The sequence below is a fragment of the Notamacropus eugenii genome, chromosome 5, assembly GCF_028372415.1.
Source record: "Notamacropus eugenii isolate mMacEug1 chromosome 5, mMacEug1.pri_v2, whole genome shotgun sequence".
NCBI classification, from domain to species: Eukaryota; Metazoa; Chordata; class Mammalia; order Diprotodontia; family Macropodidae; genus Notamacropus; species Notamacropus eugenii.
In genome coordinates, this window is record NC_092876.1 from 270,646,750 (window position 1) to 270,670,857 (window position 24,108).

Below are 24,108 nucleotides of genomic sequence, written 5' to 3' on the forward strand. Positions count from 1 at the left end.
CAGTGATGAACTTGGACATCCATTACATATAAAATAAGGGATTGAACTGAATGATCTCTTTAAGACTCCTTCCAGCTCTAAATTCTATCATTATTTGTAGCAAATGTTTTATCCAATCTGCCTACAGTTAACCAGTGACTATAGTCTTCTCTGATGTATATACATACATATATATATATCTGTATACATGTATGTATATAAATGTACATTTTATTATAGTTGGTCACAGAAAATTAAAAGATTAAATGGGGCCAAACTTCTTAAAGCAGGTTGGTTTGAACACTTTCAGAGAACAGAAATTTAGGGATAAATGTTGATTCTTTAAGTACTGCTCCAGTTTTTGCCTTGGTTCAAACTGTGGGCATATGCTAAAAACATTTATGCATTTACAATATGCCAAGCACCATTCTAAGCACTGGAAACATAAAGGCATAAACAATCCCTGCCTTCAAGGAGTCAAAGTCTAATTAGGGGAGATGACTTGCAAAATAATAATAGTAATGATAACAATAGCGACAAATAATATTTATGTAGAGCTTACTTACTACATGCTAGGTACTGGACTAAGGACTCTACAATTATCATTGCATTTGATCCTCACAACAGCCTGTGAGGTACAGTATTATCCCCACTTTACAGATGAAGAAACTAAGGCAAAGAGATGTTAAGTGACTCCTCTAGGCTCACACTGTCTGAGGCCAGATTTAAACTAAAGTTTTACTGACTCCAGGTCTAGTGCTCTACTTACTGTACCCCATAGTTGCCTAAAGGGGGTTTAGTTTCAGTACTTTTTGGAAGAGCAGGGTCTGAAATATTCCATCACAAATTATATGATTCTTCTATGTGATTATCCAATGGGTGAAGGCATCTGAGTGATCTGAGAGGAGGAGGAAGGATGAGTTTTTAGCAAACGACTTCGATTTTTTCAATGAAACATAAGGCAAGATTCTCAGTTGAAAGGGTGGGAAAAGGACTCCATGAGAAGTTTTAGGAAGAATGACAAGGTTTGGAAAAGCTATTGTGGTGAGTGGGATCAAACTCTGCTGATAAAGAGTATTAACAAAACAAAAATTGGGCCCAATAGTATCCTCAGTGTTTGATATATCCCAGAGAAGTAGCCATTTAATAGGTCATTTTTCTCCTTTGTCTTACTCGGTCAGCTCTCCCAGGAAAAATGGTTCACATCTTAATAACCAAAGTCACTGTACAGTATTATTGTGGTTCAATCATGTCAGTTCTGTCTGACTCTTCATGACCCCATCTGGGGTTTTCATGAAAAAGATACTGGAGTGGTTTGCCATTTCCTTCTCCAGCTTGTTTAACAGATGAGGAAATTGGGGCAAGCAAGTATAGTACAAGGTACCAAGTTCAGTCCATATTATGAGAGGGTTCAAGTGTCTAATAAATCAATCCATCTTGTTCAAAAGAAGGAGAATGTCCTTACATAAATAGGAAGCAAGAAAAAGGGCAAACTTCTATAGTCACTTAAATTGTTATATTATTTTTTTTCTTTTTTCTCCACATATAGCAGATGTGTTACAATAGAAAAAGCATTGACTAGATCCTGAAGACTAGGCTCAAATTCTGCCTTCGACATACAGTAAATAGGTGTGATATTAGGAAAATCATTTAATCTTTTTCCCTTTCTGGGCCTATAGCTACTCATCTGTAAAATAAGGAGCTTCTTAGATCCTTCTTAGCTCTCAATCTATAATGCCATGATTCTGCATCCATATGTCTCCCCATTATTGTCGAGACTGAGCAGCATCCTATCTCCAACTACATTTTTACTAGGCTGAGACTTCGCTTATATTGTCTGAGACTTTGAAGAACATATCTTATACAGCCAATTGGCTGGCCTCAGCTCCCCTCAAAATGATTTTTCTTTATCCACTCATACTCATTTATTTTATGATGTTATTCTGTTTCAACTTTAGATATTTATGTAATGAGTTTGGCAATTTCTCCTTTTCAAAAAGAAGAGACTAGTATGAAATGAAAGGACTGTTTGTGTAACAGTTTCAGCTTGACATTGTTATCACAAGTGTTTTTCTACAAATGTATACCAGACATGATTGTGGTTGCAATGTAGTGTTTTATAGAGAATTTACAGTAATAAAAGTAGTATATACAGACTGTGTTTAAAAATCAGCTTAATTGATTATATGTGCCTGCTTTGCACTAATGTGCATTTTGTGTCTGGAGCATCACTTAATATCATTCTTTTCCTTTCTGTTTTCGTTTCAGAAATATTTAGGGCTGCTGGCAGGAACAAGATGAAACTTTTACTTTTTTTTTTCTTAAACCATTGGAATGATACTGTGGCAGCTCAAAGAACATAAAATGTTAAGTTCAGCTCTGTTTAACAGCCTTGTGCTGGCCAATACATGTAGCCAAAAGGCAACTTCAACCATCTATTGCTCATCCCTTTTCCCCTGAGAAGAGGCAAAACAAATCCTGTTTCCTCTGGCATCCTGAAAATATCTGTGGTTCCCAAAGAGCTGTCTCTAGCTTTATTTACCAGATCTTTGACGGTGCTGAAACTGTCACATCCTCTTGCTCTTAGGTACAAATCAAGATTTTCTACCCCTTTCACCTCGTACTCAAAGAAAGAAATGTACCACATCTTTCAAAACAAACAATAAAGGTACCAGACCTGAAATCTTGGGAAAGCCAAGTGAATCTTGTTCTAAAGTAGGGGTTTTTAATGTAGGATCCAATAACTTGGTTTTTTTTTAAAAAAAAAAATTGATAACTGTATTTCATAGTAATTGGTTTTCTTGTGCTCTATTTTATGCATTTAAAAATATTCTTCTGAAAAGGAGTTCATAAGTTTCATCAGACTGCCAAAGGGGTTCATGACACAGAAATGGTTAAAAACTTCTAGTCTAAAGGATAACATAGGCTGGTGCCTTTAAAGGCAAAAACTAAGGATTCCTACCAAAAGCCCTAAAATATTCTCAGGTTACAAAGTATCTTTATGCTTTTGTTCTGTACAAAGTGTTGCCTGACCTTGTTTACTGAGATCTAATTCATTCTTAGTCTCTGTGATTTAATAGAATTGTTTCCTACCAGTCTGAAAAAAAATATGCAGCAGTCCTATGTGTAAAGGAGGTATTCAGGATATTTCCTAAACAATCTGACAACAGACTGTGACAGGAGTTTCCTAAATGACCAAATAAATATAACAGAATGTGGGCTATTCCTGTTTGCTGATCAAAATGAAAAAGTTCTTTGATTAACTTAATGGAATTATAGGAAACTCACCATCAGATGAATGCAACTGATGGGAGATAGATTGTGCCTAAGGACAACTCACATTTATGATGATCTTTTAAAAGTAAGAGTCAGCTGTGAGTTCATCCTTCACTTTTTCTGTTGTGATCCTCTTAGAGAATACAGTCACTTTTATGGACCTTTTGGGTATTCTTCTAGGCATAGAGGAGGAAAGATTTGGAATTCTCTGGACAGTGTGATCCCTGAATCCAGTTTTTTTAGCAGAAGAAGGAGATTTTAGTGCCAGTTGTGAGACATATTTGAGTTGACTGAATGAATGGAGGGCACTGTACATGGAGTGGAGATCCTGCTCAGGAGACGAAATGCTCCAGAACTGAAGTGCTATAGCAACAGCTACTGAAGACTCAGAAAAGAAAGTTCTTAGCACCAGAGTCCTTGGCACTGAAACATTGTTTAACATCAGAAATTGATACCAGTGAAAATAACATTACAGAAGAGGCACAGTCATCTTCTTCACTGCTTTTCCCTAAGGACCATGGGACCATTCCATCTACCTTGTAGCTGGAATCTTCCATATGTGTTGTCTCCCCCACTATAATGTGAGCTCCTGGAGAGCAGGGGCTATCTTACTTTTCCAGCTATATTCCTAGCTCTTAGGACAGTACTTTGCACATATTAAGCACTTAATATTAGTTTTCTTTAATATTCATTGCATCATGAATCCCTCTGGAAATCTGGTGAAACCTATGGACCCCTTTTCTGAATAATTTTAAGTGCATAAAATACAAAATACATAGGATTATACAGGAAATCAATTAGAGTGAAATACAGTCATCAAAATATTAAAAAAAAAAAAACTCAAAGACCTTTTGAGATCTCTCCATGGACTTCCATGAGGGTCCATGGACCCCAGGTTAAAAACTTCTGGTTGTACCATTTCAATAAATGTCTTTGCTTGAGTTAATTTTATGCTCTGGATGACTATCAAAGGGTAAACACACCATGTTGGGGAGGAGGATTATAATAATCTATAGGAGTACAGACTCAAAGAGAACCTTGAACCTAGGGTAGTTATCCCCAGGCGATAATCTATTAATGTAAATTCTAAGAGTAGCACAGGGAGTAAATACACACACACACACACAGTAACATATTTGTAGCAGTACCACTTTTTGTGGTAACAAAAAAAAAAGGAAAGCTAGAATTTCTTAAATATGGAATAGCTGCATAAATTGTAGTACATGAATGTTATAGAATATTGTGCTGTAAGAAACTACAAATATGAGGAATGAAGAGGAACAAAGTAATATTTGTATGAACTAATGCAGAATCAAGAAAGTAGAACCAAGAGAACAATCTGCACAATGTCCATAATAATGTAAATGAAGAAAACACAAGAAGACATCAGAATTCAGATGGAATGCGATGACCAATCATGGTTTTAGAGGACTAATGATGAAAATCCATTATCCCTCTTGGTCTTGGCATGGTAGACTACAAGTTGGAGAAGTTACATATGACATTAGACTTTTTTGTTGTGATGACTTGTTTTTCTTGGCTATTTTGATAAAAGGGAAGATCCCATGGAAGACTGATAGATTAGAAAGTAATATAAATGTAAAAAACAAAAATCATCAATAGAACTTTTTAAAGTGTGCACAAGCGCACAAGTACACACACACACACACACACACACACACACACACACACACACACACACACACACACATACCACTCTTACTCTCTTCCTTCTTCCTCCCAAATTGGGTTCTTACTGCTGCTGCTTCCCCTGTCATAAGGACAATTGAACACAAGTCTAGTATATATACTCCAAAATTCTACAAATGCATATTTCCACTTAGAAAATGAACAAAACAAATGCAACAGAAAGGAAGAGTTTGTTACATTGCTGAAAGGCCTGCTGGCCAGCTCCTTGGGCATGTGGACACATTCTAACATCTATGAAACTTATATTGATCACAAGAATGAAAAAAAAATCTGCATATTTTTCCTGTTTAGATATTTTAATACACTAGACCATGCATACAATCACCCATATACCATAAGAGGAGCATGATACAGTAAATAAAGGACTAGATTTACAATCCAGAAGATCTGGATTTGAATAATCCCTCAGACAATTACTAGCTATGTGACCTTGAGCAAGTCTCAGCCTCAATTTCATCATCTGTAAAATGGGTCTAAAAATATATATAATACTTATCTTAGCCAGTTGTTGTGAGGATCAAAAGTGATAACACATGCAGAGTACTTGCAAACCTTGAAGCACACTTTAATAACATCTGTTATTCTTAAGACTAAACTAAACTTTCATTCTTCTTTGCTACAATACTTCAAAAAAGAGTAATACTAGAAAATAGTTTAAGCAATATGACAGTTGAAACTTTAATCAGTTTCAAACTTTGAAAATTTGAAGACTGCACATTAAAAAATATTAAGAATATAGCAATACTTTTTAATCTTTGGAAAATTACATAGCATTTTTTAAGGCTGCAATGTAGGGGGGCAAGAGGAAAACTTCTCTCTTTGAATGTTAAAATTTTTCAAGAGATAAAACATTACTTTCTCAATGTCTTCATTAAACAGAGATGTTAAGTATGGCCCCCCAACCATCCCCATAGAGTACAAAGCTAACCAGTATTCACCCCATATGCTCAGCTTTGAAGTGTGAAACTGCGACCATCCCACTAGTCTATGACTACCATCAAAGCCATCTCATTACGCCTCGTACTGTGAGCTAAAGCACAGGGCCCTAACCACTCCAACACAAACACCGCATTAACAAAGCAACCGCAATATTCCTCCCCCACATGACTTGAACTCAAAGAAATTTCTACCATATGTACACACACATGAGATATGAAAATTTATTGTGCTAGAACATCATTGAGAAGTACGTTAAGTATGTTGACTAAAAGGGGATGTTATTCTAAGGAAATGGAAAAAAATAAAATGCAGCTGATCTTTATGATGAAAGAACAGAAACATTAAACTGAAAAATGAGATTAAGTGCAATTCCTAAATTGCCTTTCTTCTGACACATTCTCCTGCCTGGCTTTTCTTGTGGGAGTGGAATACAATTTAAGAGGAGAAAACAAAACACTGTCACTCCATGCTGGGTGCTACTGTTTACTCTATCACATTTTACTTCTAAAATACAAATAAAGATACAAATAAAGATAAACTGATAATGTCTATGATTCAAAATGAACAGGCTTCTTTCTCAGGCAAGTAATTTCATTGGTAAGTCCTGTTTCCATTTATTCTGCCAGCAAGAGAAAAATAAGTATATAGATAGATAGATAGATAGATAGATAGATAGATAGATAGATAGATAGATAGATAGATACACACACACATATATTTACCTATAGAAATTCAGAAAACTTATGAGAAGTCAATTCCAATTGAGCACTAAATTAACGGGAGTACAGGGGGAAATGAATCCATGTGTCAACAACTGTGAATTCTAGTGAAGATATGAGCTTTACAAAATTTGGTATGAACATTGTCTTGTGGAACTCTCACAAGTATAAGTAAGATTACAGTATCCTGTCTTACCTCTTCTACTTACTCCATAACTCCTCCCAAACCATTTCTTCAGCCTCCTTACTCTGAAGGTCCTGAGCTCAGTTGCTCTCTCTTCTCCCAATATGTCAATCCCATTCTGGCCTCCTTCCCTTTCCTACCCATTCTCGACACAATGTTCAACTATTTCTACATTATACTTTTCCTCAGTCTTTGAATCACTTGCCCTTTGGAGATTTAGGGGATAAGGAACTGCTTGCTAAGCCCCAAGATGTTATTCCATTTCCTTCATAAAGCCTATGTTTCATCCAAATGAGTCTATTGAATATTACCCAATTTTGTTAAACATTCTCCCACTTGCACTCCTCCAGGGCATCCCTTATTGCTGAAATGCATACTTTCCTGATCTCAAAACTCAGATCAGGCATCATCTCCTCCATGAAGTGTCTGATCCCTCCACTTCCCTGTCCCCAGATTAAAGTGTTTTCTCTGTCATAACATTTTCCTAGAGTACATTGTTTGTATTTCTCTCTCTTTTGTCCCAATCCCATTCAACTTTGTAGCACAGTTATATATGTACATGCATCATCCTTGGTAAAATGCAAGTTTCTGGATTTCAGGGTCTGTCATTTTATTTTTGCCTTTGTATCCCCTTTTCCAGCATAGTACTTTGCATGTAGTAGCTCCTTAATATTTACTGAATCATATTTCACTATGCTACTGTTCCTAAATGACCCAACATTGCTGAAAGAAATCACAAAAGTATACTTGACTAAATTATCCACAAATTTAAGCTTGTTAGTCTCAACTGCATCCTCACAGGTTTATAACAACCCTAGTATTCATCTCTATTAGATCTCTATCACATTTTCAACAGTGGCTTTTCTCTTCTCTTCAAGTCTCCAATTTCAGTGCTTCCCCTCTTACTTTCAAGATGACCTTTTCTCTTACTTTAGTGAGAAAATTGAAATCATTGGTTATAAACTTTTTCATCTCCCCTAAGACATTGCCCTCATCCATTCTATCATCCTTTCTTCCAGTCTCAGAGAATATGATGTCTGTCAATGTTGCCAAAGCTAACCTCTCTGTATGTGTCATTGATCCCATTCCTTCCTACTTCCTCCATGAAATTGTTCTCTATCAACCTTGCCTCTCCTTGAATTAATTATTAATCTCTCCTCTACTGCTTCTTTCCCTTCAACAGCATCAGGATCTCATGAACAATAACTTTCAGAGCATATTAACCTGTAACACAAGCACTGGTAAGAATACAGAAAGATTCAAAAGGTGTCATCAAGAGTACTGGAAAATAGTGTAGCAGAAACTAGATACAGACCAACGTATCTCAGACTTTATACCAAGATAAAGTCAAAACAGGTACATGATTTACACAGAAAGGGTGATACTATAAGCAAATTAGGAGGGTGTAGAATAGTTTATTTGTCAGATCTATGGATAAGGGAAGAATTTAGTACCAACGAAAATAGAGAGAGCAATACAAAATGTAAAATAGATAATTCTGATTATATAAAATTAAAAAGTTTTTGTACAAATGAAACCAATGCAACCAAAATTAAAAGGAAAGCAGAAAATGTGGGGGGAGGGGTTGGAAATCTTTACAAGTGTCTCTCATAAAGGCCTCATTTCTCAAATATATATAGAACTTTTACATTTTATATTTATAGATTACACAATTTTAAATCTTATAAAATTTTATATTTATAGGAATACACATCATTCCCCAATTGATGAATAGGCAGTTTTCAAAGAAATCAAGGCTATTTATAGTCATGGGAAAAAATGCTCTAAATCATTATTGATTAGAGAAATTAAAACAACTCTGAGCTACCACCTCAAACCTATAAGATTGGCTAATATGACAAAAAAGGAAAACTATAAATGTTGGAGGGGATGTGGGAAAACTAGGACACTAATGTACTCTTGGTGGAACTGTGAACCAATCCAACCATTCTGGAGAACAATCTGAAACTATGCCCAAAGAGTTACAAAACTGTGCATACCCTTTGTTCCAGCAATAACACTGCTAGGTCTATATCCCAAAGACATCAAAAAAGGGGGAAGGGGGAAGGACCTAATTATACAAGAATATTTATCACAGCTCTTTTTGTGATGGCTAAGAATTGGAAATTGAGAGGATGCCCATCAATTGGAGAATGGCTAAATAAGTTATGGTATATGATTATGATGGAATATTATTGTGCTATAAAAATGATAAGCAGAATGATTTTAGAAAAATCTGGAAAGACTTATATGAATTGATACAAAGTGAAATGAGCAGAATCAGGAGAATATTGCACACAGTAAGAGCAATATTGTACGATGAAGAAGTGTGAATGACAGCTATTCTCAGCAATACAATGTTCCAAGACAATCTCAAAGGACTAATAATGAAGCATACTATCCACCTCTAGAGAAAGAACTGATACTATGTGAATACAGACTGAACCATGTTATTTTCTCTTCCTTCCTTCCTTTATTTTTTCTCTTTTTTCTTTCTTATACAAGTCTTCTTGTACAAAATGACTAATGTGAAAATGTTTCACATGATTGCATTCGCATAAACTGTATCAGATTGCTTATGATCTGAGGGAGGGGGACACGAAGGAGAGGATAGAATTTGGAACTCAAGACTTTTAAAAAAATGTTTTAAAATGTTTCAACATGTAATTGGGGAAAATAAAATATCATACTAAAAATAAATAAATGGTTACAGGCCAAAAAAAAAAGAATACTTGCGACAATGTCTGTAGGGTCATTATCACCTAGACTTTTGGTATATTCTGTGCCAAAACTTCAAGCAGCTTTCCATATAGGCTAAAACAGAAGACTCTTCCAGTGATCCAAATGATAAGGGACATAAATACAGATACAGAAGGAAAACCATTCAGTTTTCATTTGGTCCTCTTGCTCTTCTTTCTGTCACACACACCGAGCCCTCAGCCCCAGTACAAAGACCAGTTAAGAGACACAGGAGGCCTTAAATCTCCCTGTATTTATATTCTTCCTGCAGGCTACCACACAGCATGAAAGAAACTGACATCTTTGTAATCTGCCTTCCTGCTTCCACCACTCAGCTCTTTTGCCTCACTGATTGTGGCAACATTGTCTACAAACAAGTTCAGGTATCCTCTACCCAAAAAGAGAGAAATCTTATTTACTCTGCATTTCTCTCCAGCTATTTCCCAATTACTTTTCTCTCCTTCTATGAAAAACAATTGGATAAAATAACCTACACTCTCTGCCTCTGTCTATACTCTCTCAACAAACATTCATTCCATAACCCCGTGCAGTATGATTTTTCATCTTCACCACACTACTCAAACTAACCTTTCTAAAGTTATTAATGACCTCTTTATTCACCAAACCAGGAGATCATGAAATTTAAGTTTAGAAAAGACCGTGAGGCTTATCTGGTTCTGATGACAAGGAGGAACCAGTCCAATGTCACGCAAAGAGTTCTAGATTTGGAGTTAGAGATTGTAGGTTCAGATCTCAATATTCTATTTCGATATGTGTAAGAAGTGTTGGACAAGTTACTTAAGCTCTGTAGGACTTGGTTTCTTCATTTACAAAATTAAGGGATTGAACTAGATGAACCCTGTCCAGTCCTCAGTCTAGGATTCTATGGTTTTATTTTCCATTCCTAATCTCTTTAACCCTCACTTGACACTTGGTCATTCCTTATTTCTTGATACTTTCTCTTACCTTTGCTACCGTAACACTGTTCCTACATTATTGTCTCTACCTCTAAAATCACTCATACATCACTGGCTCTTCACTCTCGTTTTATATCTTAATTTTGGATGTACTCCAAGGCGTTGTCATTGTATCTCTTCTCATCTCTTTTTATACTGTCTTTATCTCATTCATTTCCGTGGTTTTAATTATCACAAGTAGGCACTTAATAGATGTTTATCTACACTTTACTTCTTTTTAGAAATAATATGTTTTATCTAAATAGGAAGATCCTTCAGCTTTGTCACTGACAGGAATGTTAAATAAACAACAGCAACCTTGTTGCTGGCAGGTATGCATGATAAATGCAGGAATGTAGAACAAATAACGTAGGTAAAAACTTGGCTTATCTCTTTTTTTTCTTGTTCCAGATTTTCATGGCAAACAGGATCATTGTGGGAACTAAGAAGAGGTTATAGTCTCAGCCTCACACAGCTTGCTTAAGTCCCTTTTAGGTGGCATCTTTGCAATCGTTTGAGGGAATACAGACTTACAATTAGGAATTTGATAGAAATTTTTAAAAATTTTCTAAGTCCAGGTCAAATAGTTGATTGGGACCACGGACTTTGAGCCAGTAACTAAAGAAGATGTAGCTAGATTGGATTTAATCTTAGCCTGAGGGTTTCTCCTGGCTTTCCTTAGTTACGTAGCTGGCTTTGGTTGTCATTGCCTCCTTATTAACCCTTCATTTCCTGGGAGAGGTTTAATAGCAGTTGTGTGCCAGATCCCAAGATACCATAGTAGAATGCATTTCAGGAAATACTGTAGCTAGAAACCAATGGAGGCTCCCAACTGATGACATGATGCCCCATGGATGCAGTGACCACCAGAGGGCAGCAGAGAGCTACATAATGATGGAGCCAAAATTTGGTTGCCTTATAATATCTGAGGTATGAGTCTCCCCAGACACACATGTGCCCTGCCCACACATGTTCCTCTATGTGTGGCTTCATTACATGTGTGCCCCTTCACATGTATTCTCTGTATGTGAGTTCATTCAAGTATGTTCCCTATATGTTTACAAAGGGAACTAAAAATCACAGTGGATAGAATGTGGACCTGGAATCAGAAAGCCTATGTTCAAATTCTGGGTTAGATACTTAACTAGTTGTGTGGCCCTGGGAAAGTCACTTGATCTTTGTCAGCCTCAGTTTCCTCATCTGTAAAATGGGGATAATGATACACCTACTTTAAAGGATTATTGAGAGGATTAAATGAGATAGCATATGTAAAGTCCATTGCAAATGTTAAAACATTAACCATCATCATCATTATTAAGAGTAAGAGGCCAGATGGCCATCAAGCATATTGCAGAGGATACACTAAGGTATCTGTGGAAATCTTTTTTCCTAGACTTGACCATAAGCTCCCTGTGGGTAAGAACTGTCATATGGTCTCTAGTATTCCCTAAAGCACAAAACACAGTGCAGTGAGCATATTAAGTAATCAACAAAGGCCCACAGATTTGCTTCATTTATCCTCATGATGTCAAAGTGTGAGAGAGAGGCTATATATCACTTGACAGACAGAAAGTTAAGTCCGGGGGAATTATTTGTCTGATATAATAAAGTCTCTAGTGCTAGAGATACCTAAAGTAATCTGAATCTCTGATCCTGTCCTGTGGCCCAGTTCAGTACTGAAAACAATGACGTTTAAGAACCCTTATCTGTTGACTCTAACTTTCTGTAATCTTTGAGCCCTTTACCAGTAGCAGGGAGAAGCAGAAGAAAATGACGAGCATGAGTTTCAATGTAACGGACAAGCTGCAGGTGGACCTCCATGGTAAACCCATTATATCTCTCTCCTAGAGGGTGAAAAGGAGGGATAGCCATGGGATGCATACAGTCGCTTAGTAACATTCTCCTCATTTGGGCAGTTTCCCTGTATGTGCCTTATTGATCTAGATTGGATATTCTCAAACCTTTTCATATTATCTTTCTCCATTTCGCCAAGGATTTTTGAGTCCTAAATTATCCCTCCACCCAAACAAAAAAAAAAAATCCTGTGGGCCAGATCGCTACCAAATGGTTTCTTTACAGCTCTTCAGGTCTGATCTTGACACTAGAGCATATCATAAACTCTAGGAAGGAGCGCAGGGGATATTCCTGGGATAGAAGAGGCTGGCTCATCATATTTATATAGCCTGTTGTTAGCTGTCATGAGCACTAAATCTCCTCCCATATACTTGCCTCTAAAACTGAGCACAAGAAAGCATCTAAACCCCAAGGGAAAAATGAGGAAGTCAAGGAATATTAGGCTCATCACTGAATTTATAGACCATTAAAAACAATCCCTTGGCTCAGCACCTTGGTGCTTTGATTCATTTCTTAAAGGGACAAAAGAAATCTTAGCTGTTGTTCTGCTTTATTTTCTATACTTTAACTTTTAATGTTGCCAACACTATTCTCTAAGAATGCCTGAGAGTCAACCAAAGTTTAAATTCAATTAAAATGACCAGAAAGAAAGCAAGCTAATGTAAGCTTTGGATATTGCAGGATTTCCATCATATGTCAGAAAGTCGAGGAATTAAGTATCTAATGATCCCTTGGCTTAATATAAACTATGCTAAGAAGCCTCCACTAGGTACAAGGGTGGAGAGGATGGGGACAGGGGTCAATCACTCGATTTTTACATGGAAATCGACTTCTATATTAGAAGGGAGGAGTGTTCAGGGAGGAGTGTTCAAGGAGGTGTACAAGGCAAAGCAGTATTTAATCAATTTGCTCCAACCAATTAGTGAAATGTCCCAAGTCAATGGCACACTTTCCATAAGGTAAGAGAAACCCAAATTCATGACTGGCCCAGTTAACCCAGAATTTCTAATTAGGTAAGATTAAACTAATGAAAATAATTATTAGCTATCAGTTTTATAATACTTTGAAGTTTACAATGAGTTTTATGTACATTATCTCATTTGAGCCTATAATCAATCCTATGAAATTAGCTGGTACTTTCCCTTCCAATGCTGCCTGCTTTTTCCTGTTATTAGCATCTCACCATCTTAAGGTGGTAGAGAGGTACTTATGGCAGTCACCAAGCCTGCAGCAATTTGCACTTATTAGCTATCAAACAGCTAATTATCCTTCATGACATATTAAATCTACTAAATTGATTAAAAACCTGCCTTCATCACAAAATGATAATTTCAAAACATTTTCATATAATGAAAAGGGTACAGAGTTTGAGGTCAGGAAAGTGGGGTTCTGGTACCTACTAGCTACTACAATAGGTTTAGAGTCATGTGGATGCAGGCAAATTATTCAGCCTCTCAAGGCCTTAATTGTATCTTCTGTAAAATGTGGATGATAAACCTGAGCCCTAAAATGGCTTTGAGGAAAGTGTTTTATAAACTAAAAGGTGCTATGTAAGTAAGAGTTATTACATTATTTCACTTAATTCTGTAGCTCCCATTTATTTTTCTACCCCTTATGTGGAGGCCATATTCTTGAATGAAGTACTTTATTGCAGACTAAAATTAATCCATATGTAAATTAAACCATTGCTTTCAGAAGCGATGGCAATGGCTGGACTATGGAAAGAAGGAAAATAGAACAAAATCCAGACTGAAAACACCAAAATCTCCTATCCCTAACCAAACACAAGGCTGATTTCATTATGACCATCTCCATAGCAACTGGAGAAGCAAAGTAGATTCAAGCCTTGAAGTGAAAAGTTTTCTTCATTTGCCAGATCAGACTATGTTTTGACAGTCTGTAATAGGTAATCAAAGGGTACCGAGACTACCATGCAATAGTGTTGATGCCTTGTGAATCCATGATGGCATCTTTCCTCTCATCCACAAAAATACTAGAAGCACTATCCTGAATCTACTCCCATGGCTGCTGATGACTGCTAATCAAAGTCATTGATATTATGTGTGTATATAGCATATTTTTACTGGACAGAAAATTCAAAAGTGAATATGGCACCTACTCTTTAAGTAACCTGGAGAGCACCAGGAATCTCCAGCACTATAATATCAATACCATAAATCAAAAGGTAAATGAAGTTTTACAAAACACAGGGCTCTGATACAGTGCTACCACTGAGAACTGTGTCCCTACAGTTTTGCATTTGGGAAGAGTTCACACATGCAGGAGCATATTATTTGCTGACAAGTGTTGTCAGATGGAAAAGGGATTAGGCGTATTCTCTTTGGACTCATAGTGCAAAACTACAAGTGATGTAAGTTACAAAGAGAAAAATTTGGATTTCGTGTAAGGAAAAATGTCCTAATAATTAAATCTATCTTGAAGGAGAAATGAGTTGCCTTAGGTGTTGGACTCCTCCTCCCCTCCCCATCAGGTCTTCAAGCTAAGACTGAATGACCATTTGCTAAGTATGGTGCAGAGGGCATTCTTGTATCAGAATGTGTTGGACAAAATGGCAACCAAGACCCCTTCTAATTCTAAAACTATGTGAGTGTGTGAAGCAGAATCCCTGAGTGGGAGAGAACATGAAAGGGTACAGTGCATTGCAGTGTCCAGAAAACCGAAGTTCTCTGAAAATTTATAAAAGTCTTCTCATAAACCAGGGATACAGAAGGAATAGTTTTAATTAATGATTTGGATGATGGGCCAGATAAAATGTTGCAAAACTACATCAATGATACTGAGAAGCTCCTGGAAGAAAAATTGTCAATTAAAAGTTACTCTGAAAATTGAGAGAAGAGGGTGGATGTAAACAGGATAAAATTGTATTGGGAAATAAAAGCAGACTAGATAGAGTAGGGTACAGGAATAGGCAGTTTTGAAGTAGGTCAATAATATAGACAGTGTGGTGGAACAGAATGAGCATTAGATCTGGAGTCTGAGGATCTAGTCTGGACTCCTAGCTAGCTCTGCTTCTTGCTATGTGTGGAACCTTAAGCAAGACACTTCCCTTCCTCATTGGTAACATGGAGTGGTGGGTCTAGATAATCTCTGAGGCTCCTTCCAGCCTTAAAATCTGATCCTGTAAATATTCTATAATATTTTTGTCATAAAAAAACAACAGAGATATACTTCAAAGAAGAATTAGGAACATGACATATGGAAACCATAACATAATCTTCCACTAGCTTCTGCAATGGTCAAGATTTGCTTATTTTCTTTAATACTGCACCCAGTTTGGGGTCCTTTAACTTGAGATGTACAGAATTCATAGAGTATAAAAAGAATAACAAAAAATAGTTTAAGGTTTAGGATTAATACAGATGAGAAAAAAAAGTGAAAGAGATCATTATTTAGCCTGGAGGCAAACAGACAAGAAAGAACCAAAGAAACAGAATTTTAGGGTTGGAAGAGACCTCACTGACCATCTAGACTAACTTATGCCCCTGCCATAAAGAACTCTTACAACACACACAAAAAGTGGTCATCCAGTTTTTCCTTGACAAAACTCACTGTCTCCAGAAGTAGCTCATTCTGCTTTGCAATAGTGGCAACTGAGAAGAAATTGTTCCTGGCACCAAGTCAAAATTTCCCTTTTTTAGGAATTTTCATCCATTGTGCCCAGTTCTACCTTCTGGGGCCAAACAGAAAAAGTCTACTCCCACGTCCACATAATAACTTTTCAGCATTTTAAAGAAAGTTATAATGTCCTCTCTGAATCTTGTCCTATGTAGTCTAAACATATTCAGTTTCCTCAACAGATCTTATATCATGGTCTCAAATATCTCCTGATTCTGATGACCTTCCTTTGTATATCGTTTAGCTTATCAATAAGCTAGAACTGAACACAATATCCAGATGTTATCTAAGTAGGCTTTTTGTTGTCGTTCAGTAGTTTTTCAGTCACATCCAACTCTTCATGATCCGATTTGGGGTTTTCTTGGAAAAGATGTTGGAGTGGTTTGCCATTTCCTTTCCCAGCACATTTTGCAGATGAGAAACTGAGGCAAATAAGGTTAAATGACTTGCCTAGGGTCACACAGCTAGCAAGTGTCTGAAACCAAATCTGAACTTCTTGACTCTAGGCATGGCACTCTATCCACTGTGCCACCTAGCTGTATTTTGACCAAGTAAACTATCACCTTGGAAGATATATTGCATGAATGAGGATGTAGCCCAAGATTAGATTCACTTTCATGGCTGTCAATTACTATTATTAATTAATTAATTAATCTTATTATTATGACTAATGTTAAACTTCTGGTTCACTAAAAATTCCAGGCCTTTTTTTTTTTTTAAGACAAATTGCTGTTCAACTATGCCTCTCCCATATTTTACTTGTAAAGTCAATTTCCTGAACCCAAGTAGAAAACAATGTAATAGAAAGAACACTAGTTCTGGAATCAGAAGACCTGGGTCCATTTCTTGCCTCTGACATTTACTACCTACATTATCTTGAGCAAGTCATTTAACCTCCATGGGTCACCTTTTCCTCATCTGTAAAACACAGCATTGGACGAAATAGCTCACAAGGTCCCTCCCATTTCTTTGATCTATGATCTATTACTCTAAATCAACTGTATTTAATCCTACCAAATTTCATATGGTTAGGTTTTGCTCAAACATTCTAGGCATCAAGATATATTTTTGCATCTTGACTATGCCATCCGGGATCTTAGTTATCCATATTACCTTAGTTTCATCAGCAAATTGGACAAGAATTCCATCTTTGCCTTTATCCAAGTCATTAATAAAAATTATAATGAGCAGAGGGCTAAGCACAGATCCGTGAGGCTCTCCATTAGAGATTGTCTTCCTGGTTGAGTCCAGTCATTATGCTGGTTTCAAATCCATTTAGTTGTACTGTATCTCTCCAGCTTTCCCACATGAAGAACATGAGATATTTATGAACTACTTGAGGTAAACTGAGCTGTATATACAGCATTCCTCCATTCTGTCATTTTAGTAACAGACAAAGAGTGAAATAAGGTGATTCTGGCTTGGTAAACTTGGGCTTGCTCTTTGTTACTGTCATTTCATTTTCAAGATGCCACTAGCCATTTCTTTAATAATGTATTCTAGAATTTCCCCAGAGATTAAGTCACCTATAATTACTAGATTTCATTTCCTGCCCTTAAAAAAACCCAGAATGTTGACTCTTTTCTAATCATACAGTGAGGAAGCTAGGTGGCTCGGTGGATAGAGCATTGGGTCTGGAGTCAGGAAGACTTAACTTCAAATTCAGCCTCACCAAGAAAACCCCATGGACAGTATGATCCATAGGGTCATGAAGAATAGGATATGGCTGACCAACTGAACAACAATCACACAGCGTTTTTCCTGTTTTCCATGCCATTTTCAAAAACCACCATTAAAACGAATATATGGTCCCAATGAATTAAATTCATTAAGGGTAGCCAAGAGTTCTCTTAATTATCATCTTACTCATATTAAGTATTGACATCTTGCTAGTCATTTTTCATCTGTCTAATCCAAAAGCCTGTAATGTAGCTTGGCGAAAAAAAGTATAAACAGTTGTGAAAATAAGCATAGATAGATTCATAGGAATAGATTCATGGTGATGTTTCTAATATTTTGTGCCCGATGGATATTCCCAACAAGAAGAGAGAGAGAGAGTGCTTAAACTGCATCAAGAAAGACTTATGTTAAGCACTACAAAGGATTATCTAACAATAAACATTTTAAACTAACAGAATACATTGCCAGGTCTCTTCTACAGATTTTGTTCCAAAACTGGATAAATAACTTTCTTTCTTAGATCATTAGTTGAAGTCCTTCCTGGACATAAGGGCTGCATGAATTCCCAAGGTTTCTTGTAGCATTTTATTGCCTGACTTCCTCCTAAGGTAGCAAGATTTTCCAAGTCATTCAGTCAGTCATTTTTATAAAACATAAGCACTCTAGTAGGCCAAAACCTGAACAATGTAGTTGAGTAGAAAAAGAAAACCAGGGATTTATGATCAACCAACTTTCAGTGGGTATGCTATTCATTTACAAGGAGGCAGCGGAACATTTCTTTATATACTTTGTGCCCTGTTCATCCTTATTATCCATAAATATTTTTTAGTCTTTATTATGCTCATAGCACCAAACTAAACTATAGGAATTTACAAGAAAAGATAGTATAAAAAGTTTTAATTATAAAGCAATATAACTAATCTTCTGTAAATATAATTTGTGTACCTGAATGACCACTGTCCTTTCCAAGTAGCCCCCTAGTGAGGCTATATAATTAGTTAAACAATACTGCCATTGTTTGGAACATTTTTTGGAATTCTGCTAGAACTACCTTCAGAAACCATATTCTATTATTTTCAGTCTCCTCAATGGTATCCTCATCTTCAACCTTGGAAGGTGGATTGAATTTTTGGAAATCACCCAATGACATTCAGAACCAAGTATAAAAAATAAGGTTAGTTGTCCAATCCAGTTATGCTATATTTTTGGTTAAATATGAAGCATGATCATAATAATGACACTAGCTTTTTTTTTGTGGCTTTGAGATGACTCTGCAGACAAATGCCAAAGAAGAGTTGCAAAAAATGTTTGGAGAAAGATAAGTGGCATCTGAATAAATGTATATCATCTAATAGTGATTACTTGGAATGATGGAACTCATTTGCTTGTACAAGTTATAGAGTATCTATTAAAAAGAGGCAGGCCTTGCTATTTCATAGTTATGTCACCTATAATTACGTGGTCTATCAGGGCTGTGAGAGTCCTTAGGAATCATGTAGTCTGACTTCCCTCATGAAAAGGAAACTAAAACCAAAAAGTACCTTGCCCAAGGTCATGAGCTAGTTAGCACTTAAAGTATAAAAGGGGGAGATAACCGAGACAAACAGCCACAATGTCAATAAGTACATACACACACAAAACTATTTTGTTCAGATGTTTTTCAGTCATGTCCAACTCTTCATGATGCAACTTGGGGTTTTCTTGGCAAAGATACTGGAGTGATTTGCTATTTCCTTCTCCAACTCATTTTACAGATGAGGAAACTGAAGCAAACAGGGTTAAGTGATTTGCCCAGGATCACATAGCTACTAAGTGACTGAAACCATGTCTGAACTCAGAAAGATAAGTCTTCCTGACTCCAGGTCCAGCACTCATTCCATTTCAGTACATAGCTGCCTCTCAGAGGTTGGCACAGGAAGAGAAAGTGAGGCTGGTGACCATGCACATCCCTCCCTCATTCAAAACAAAGTCAAGTGCAAGTCATGTCATCATTTCTCTGATGTCATGGTCCTCTTTAAAAAAGAAGGATGAACACAACCTGTGAGTAGACTGAGCTGCCTAAATGGGGATCCAGCTAGCTGAGTTACTCAGAGCTCTCTCCCTTTCCTTCTCCTCTCCAAAAGAAGATAAATTTTGATGGTCAGAAGCTGCCCAGTTAACTTGGGGTAGACTGGCTAGATTCCTTCCCTTCCCTTCCTTTCTTTTCTTGTCTCTCCTAAAAGCTTAGACCCAATGCACTCTGAAGCCCATGGATTGAACAACAACGGTTCCCTGCCCAACCTCCACTCAATGGCTGTTTTTGGACCCTCCTGGCAGTAGTAACAGTTTCTCCTTCAAACAACAACCCTGAGTCTCATGCCCCTCCCAGTATGATTTATCTATCTATTTATTTATTTTCTATTAAAGGGACCATTCGCCCAACTACTTTTTAAAGAGTTCTATTCACTGAATGGGCATTACCTCACTTTAAGTGAGTACCTAAAAAGGCCAAGGTCTCCCATTGCATCCTGGGCCATCTCCAGTCATCCTGATGAATATTTGGTCACTGGATCCAGATGGCTCAGGAGGAAAAAGTGAAGCTGGTGACCTTGCACAGCCCTCACTCACTCAAAACAGAGTCATGTCAACATTTCTCTGATGTCATGGTCCTCTTCGAAAATGAAGGATAAACACAAGCTCCTCAGAGGTATACATATACTCATAAATACGCTAGTACTAAATCACAAATAACATCAAACCTCTACATATATTCATATGAACATACACACACTTCATACACATGTAAATCACTTTTGAAGGGCTTAGTAGCAAATTTTGTTTGTTGCTTATCAACAGTCATGTCCAACTCTCTGAGACTCCATTTGGAATTTTCTTGGCAAAGATATTGGAGTGATTTGCCATTTCTTTCTCCAGCTCATTTTAAAGATGAGAAAACTGAGGTAAACTGGCTTAAGTGACTTGACCAAGGTCATACAGCTAGTAAATGTCTGAGGCCAGATTTGAATTTATGAAGATGAGTCTTCCTGATTCAAGGTCCTGTGCTCCATCCACTGTACCGCCTACTTGCCCTTAGTAGCAAATACAGGACAAAATTTAAATAGGGCCACATTCTTCTCAAGATAAGAAGATTTTATACAATATGTAAGATATAAGCTGGCTTTGAAGCAGCAGAAGGATCATAGCCTGACAGAATGAAACATATAGGCTGGTTGTCTGTCTTTACCATAGAAGCCAACATGATTCAAACCAAAAGGTTTTTTCACATCATGTTCAATAATGTTTCCATACAAGATAACAGCAACAAGTATTTATTATTAGGTATCGAGCATTGTGCTAGGTGCTAGGGATTCAAAGGCAAAAAATAGTCCTTACCTTTAAGGAGTTCACATTTTATTGGGGGAAATCAGCACGTACATGGAATATTAAATGCAAAATAAACACAATGTAAATACAAAGCAATTTGGGAGGCTGGTACTAGCAAGTGGGGGAATCAAAATAGTTTTCCTGTAGGCGGGAGTACATAAGCCAAGTCACAAAAGAACTGAGGTAAAGGGGAAGAAAGATGGCATTCTAGGAATGGGCTCTGGACTGTGCCTACAGGCACAGGCACTAGAATGTAACGTCATGTATGGGGCACAGAAAGTGGTATTGTTTGTGTGGAATATAAAGTGCAGGAAAGTGAGTAATATGAAATAAGACTTGAAGGCTGGAGTCAGATGGTAAAGAGCTTTTAGAAAGCAAACAAAAGTTTGCATCTTGTTATGGACAGATGTGGAGCCAATGGAGCTTTTTGAGGTGGAAAGTAATAAGGTCAGACTTGTGCTTCATGAGTATTTATTTGGCAGCAATATTCAGGGTACACTGGAAAGGAGAGCCTGGATGGAGGTTATTGTGATAGTCTAGGTGAGAAGTGATAAGAGCCTGAACCAGATTAGTGGCTGCACAAGTGGAGAGAAGGGTTCAGATGGGAGATATATTACAAAGGATCAGTCAACAAGGATTGTCAAATGACTGGGTATGAAGAGTGAGGAAATGGAAGAGTAGGGAATTACCATGAGGTTGCAAAATTCAGTGACCAGAAGGATGGTGGTGCCCTTAGCAAAGAGAGAAAGAAAGGTGGGTGTGGGGAAAAGAGTTCCATTTTGAACATACTAAGTTTCAGATACCGTTGGGATATCTAGTTGGAGATGTTCAATAGGCAGTTGGTATTGTGGGATTATAGTTTAGGAGAAAGACCGAGGCTTGAAATTTAGATGTGGGATCTTCCTATTTAGAGTTGATAACTGAACTCACAGGAACTAATGAAATAGCCAAGAGTATAGTAATGAGAAAGAAAAGGGCCCTAGGGTGCCCTTACATATAGGTGGGAAGACATAAATGTTAACATCAAAAGAGACTGAAAAGGAACAACCAATTAGGTTCAAGTAAGGAGGGAAGAGTGGAAGACAAACCCAGAGAATGGAAAGTATCTAGGAGAGGGTAATTACTGGTGTTAATGCTGCAGAGGTCAACAAATAAGAGAGTACTGAGTAAAGGCCATTAGAATTGGCAACAACGAGATCATCAGCAATGTTGTAGACAAATGGTGACATACATCGAGTGCTACAAATAGGAAGTGTGATTGTGTTTCCACATAGAGACATTTTAGTTGAATGACGATGCTACAGGTCATATTGCAAGGTGTTAGGAAATGAGAGGGAAGGAAGCAGAGGCATTCTACTTCTTTCCTTGTTTTTTCTTTTCCTTTTTCCTAAGAATTTGGCTGTGAAAAGAAGCTATATAAGACAATAGTTTGAGGAGATGATGCAGTCAAATGAATGCTTTTAAAGTGAAGGAGATCTTAGCATGTTTGTAAGAAGACAGCGGATTAGGAGAAAGTGAAAATTAGGGAGAGAATTGATGAGGCAAGCTCAGAGAGGAGCTGGAAGGGGCACAAGCAGAGGGGCGGGAATTTACAAGAAGGGCTACCTCTTCAGCTGAGACTGGAGCAAAGGAGAAGAGAGTGAGGAATGATATAGTTATTGTTTGAAGTACAGAACTGAGAAGAAGAGAGACCTTGAGACATATGGCCTCAATTTCTTCAATTAAGTGTGAGATAAGGCCCTTTGCTGAGGAGAAGATGATGTACATGATTTGAAAAGAGGTTTGGAACATATGCTAACAGAAGTGAGACAGAGATCAAATTAGGGAAAAGAAAAAGAATTAGTGTTCAGAAACAAGGGACCTGAGATTGGCTAACAAAAATATGTTTTACACATTTGTGTAATGTCCTCCACTGCCATTCAGGAGCAAAGGAGCAGGAACACAAAAAGCTTAAGGCAAGATTAATTCAGGATCAGTGTTTGAGCAGGGATGAGTGATGTCAGGACAAGGAATCCAGAGATTCAAGACAGAAAAACAGCATCCAGCTGAACTGGCTAACTATAAGGTTCAAGATTTTAAAGGGAGAAAAGAGAAAGCAGAGGGGACACAATGGCTCTGAAAGGAAGAGACCGCTGGAATGACATTCATAAATTACCAGACCCTCGGCAATCTTACTGTGATCTAATGACTTGTAAAAGCTCCCCTCTCCTTTTATACCTCTCCACTTCAAAATAAAAAAAAAACACCTTCCACGCCTAATCATCAGTTTAAACACCATGGTCGATTTCTTTAGGAAGGTTTTCCCTCTAAGAGCTGAAAATATCCCACCACTTTTCTGAGAACTTAAGTATTGTGGAATTTGAATAGCTCTGCCTTATGAACATGCTGTTACCAAAAAATAAAAATTAAAAAAATATTGGAAGATATTAGTTGAACAGCTGTGTAGAAAGGGGAATGTAAAAATAAAAACTGCATGTTGGAGCATCAAGATAGTCACCATGTACAGTATACGACTGTTTTTAATCAGAGGAAGATTGAAGCTATTACATTTCAAATCAAATGTTATAAATTAGTTCAAGAATGCAGCTGAGCTCTCATTTAATTAGAAATGTCCATGTTTAAATCATGAGGTACAGTAGCTGCCAACAAACCAAAAGGGTGAGGGAGGGGAAAAGTACTGTAGCCTGGTCCTATGGTACACAACTGTCTTCTATACAGGAAGAACATCTGGGGAGGCCTGGGCCTGTTGTAATGAAGTCCTTCATGTGTTAGCTAATTTGAGGTTTAATGTAATTATCTATCATTGATTTGAAGACAATTAAAATCATTATCTGGTCTGAACAGTTCTGAACACTTCCTTTCCGCACTCTCCCCTCCCTCTGAAAAACATTTTCTTTTCCCATACTGAACCTTAACTCATTGTTAGATTAAAAATGAAGTCAATGCTGGCCCAAGTTTCCCTGGGAAATGGCTTCTCCAATCATCAGGTCACATTAAAATGCAGGATAAGCTGTGAAATGTTCTTTTGGAAACATAATCACGCTTCCTATTTGTAGCATTCGATGTATCTGTT

The 24,108-nt window shown here is 37.2% G+C and overlaps 1 protein-coding gene across 1 annotated transcript in view; it reads right to left on the reverse strand.

The window, feature by feature from the left end:
- FTCDNL1 (formiminotransferase cyclodeaminase N-terminal like) overlaps positions 1 to 24,108 on the reverse strand; it is a 131,822-nt gene that overhangs the window by 23,188 nt on the left and 84,526 nt on the right.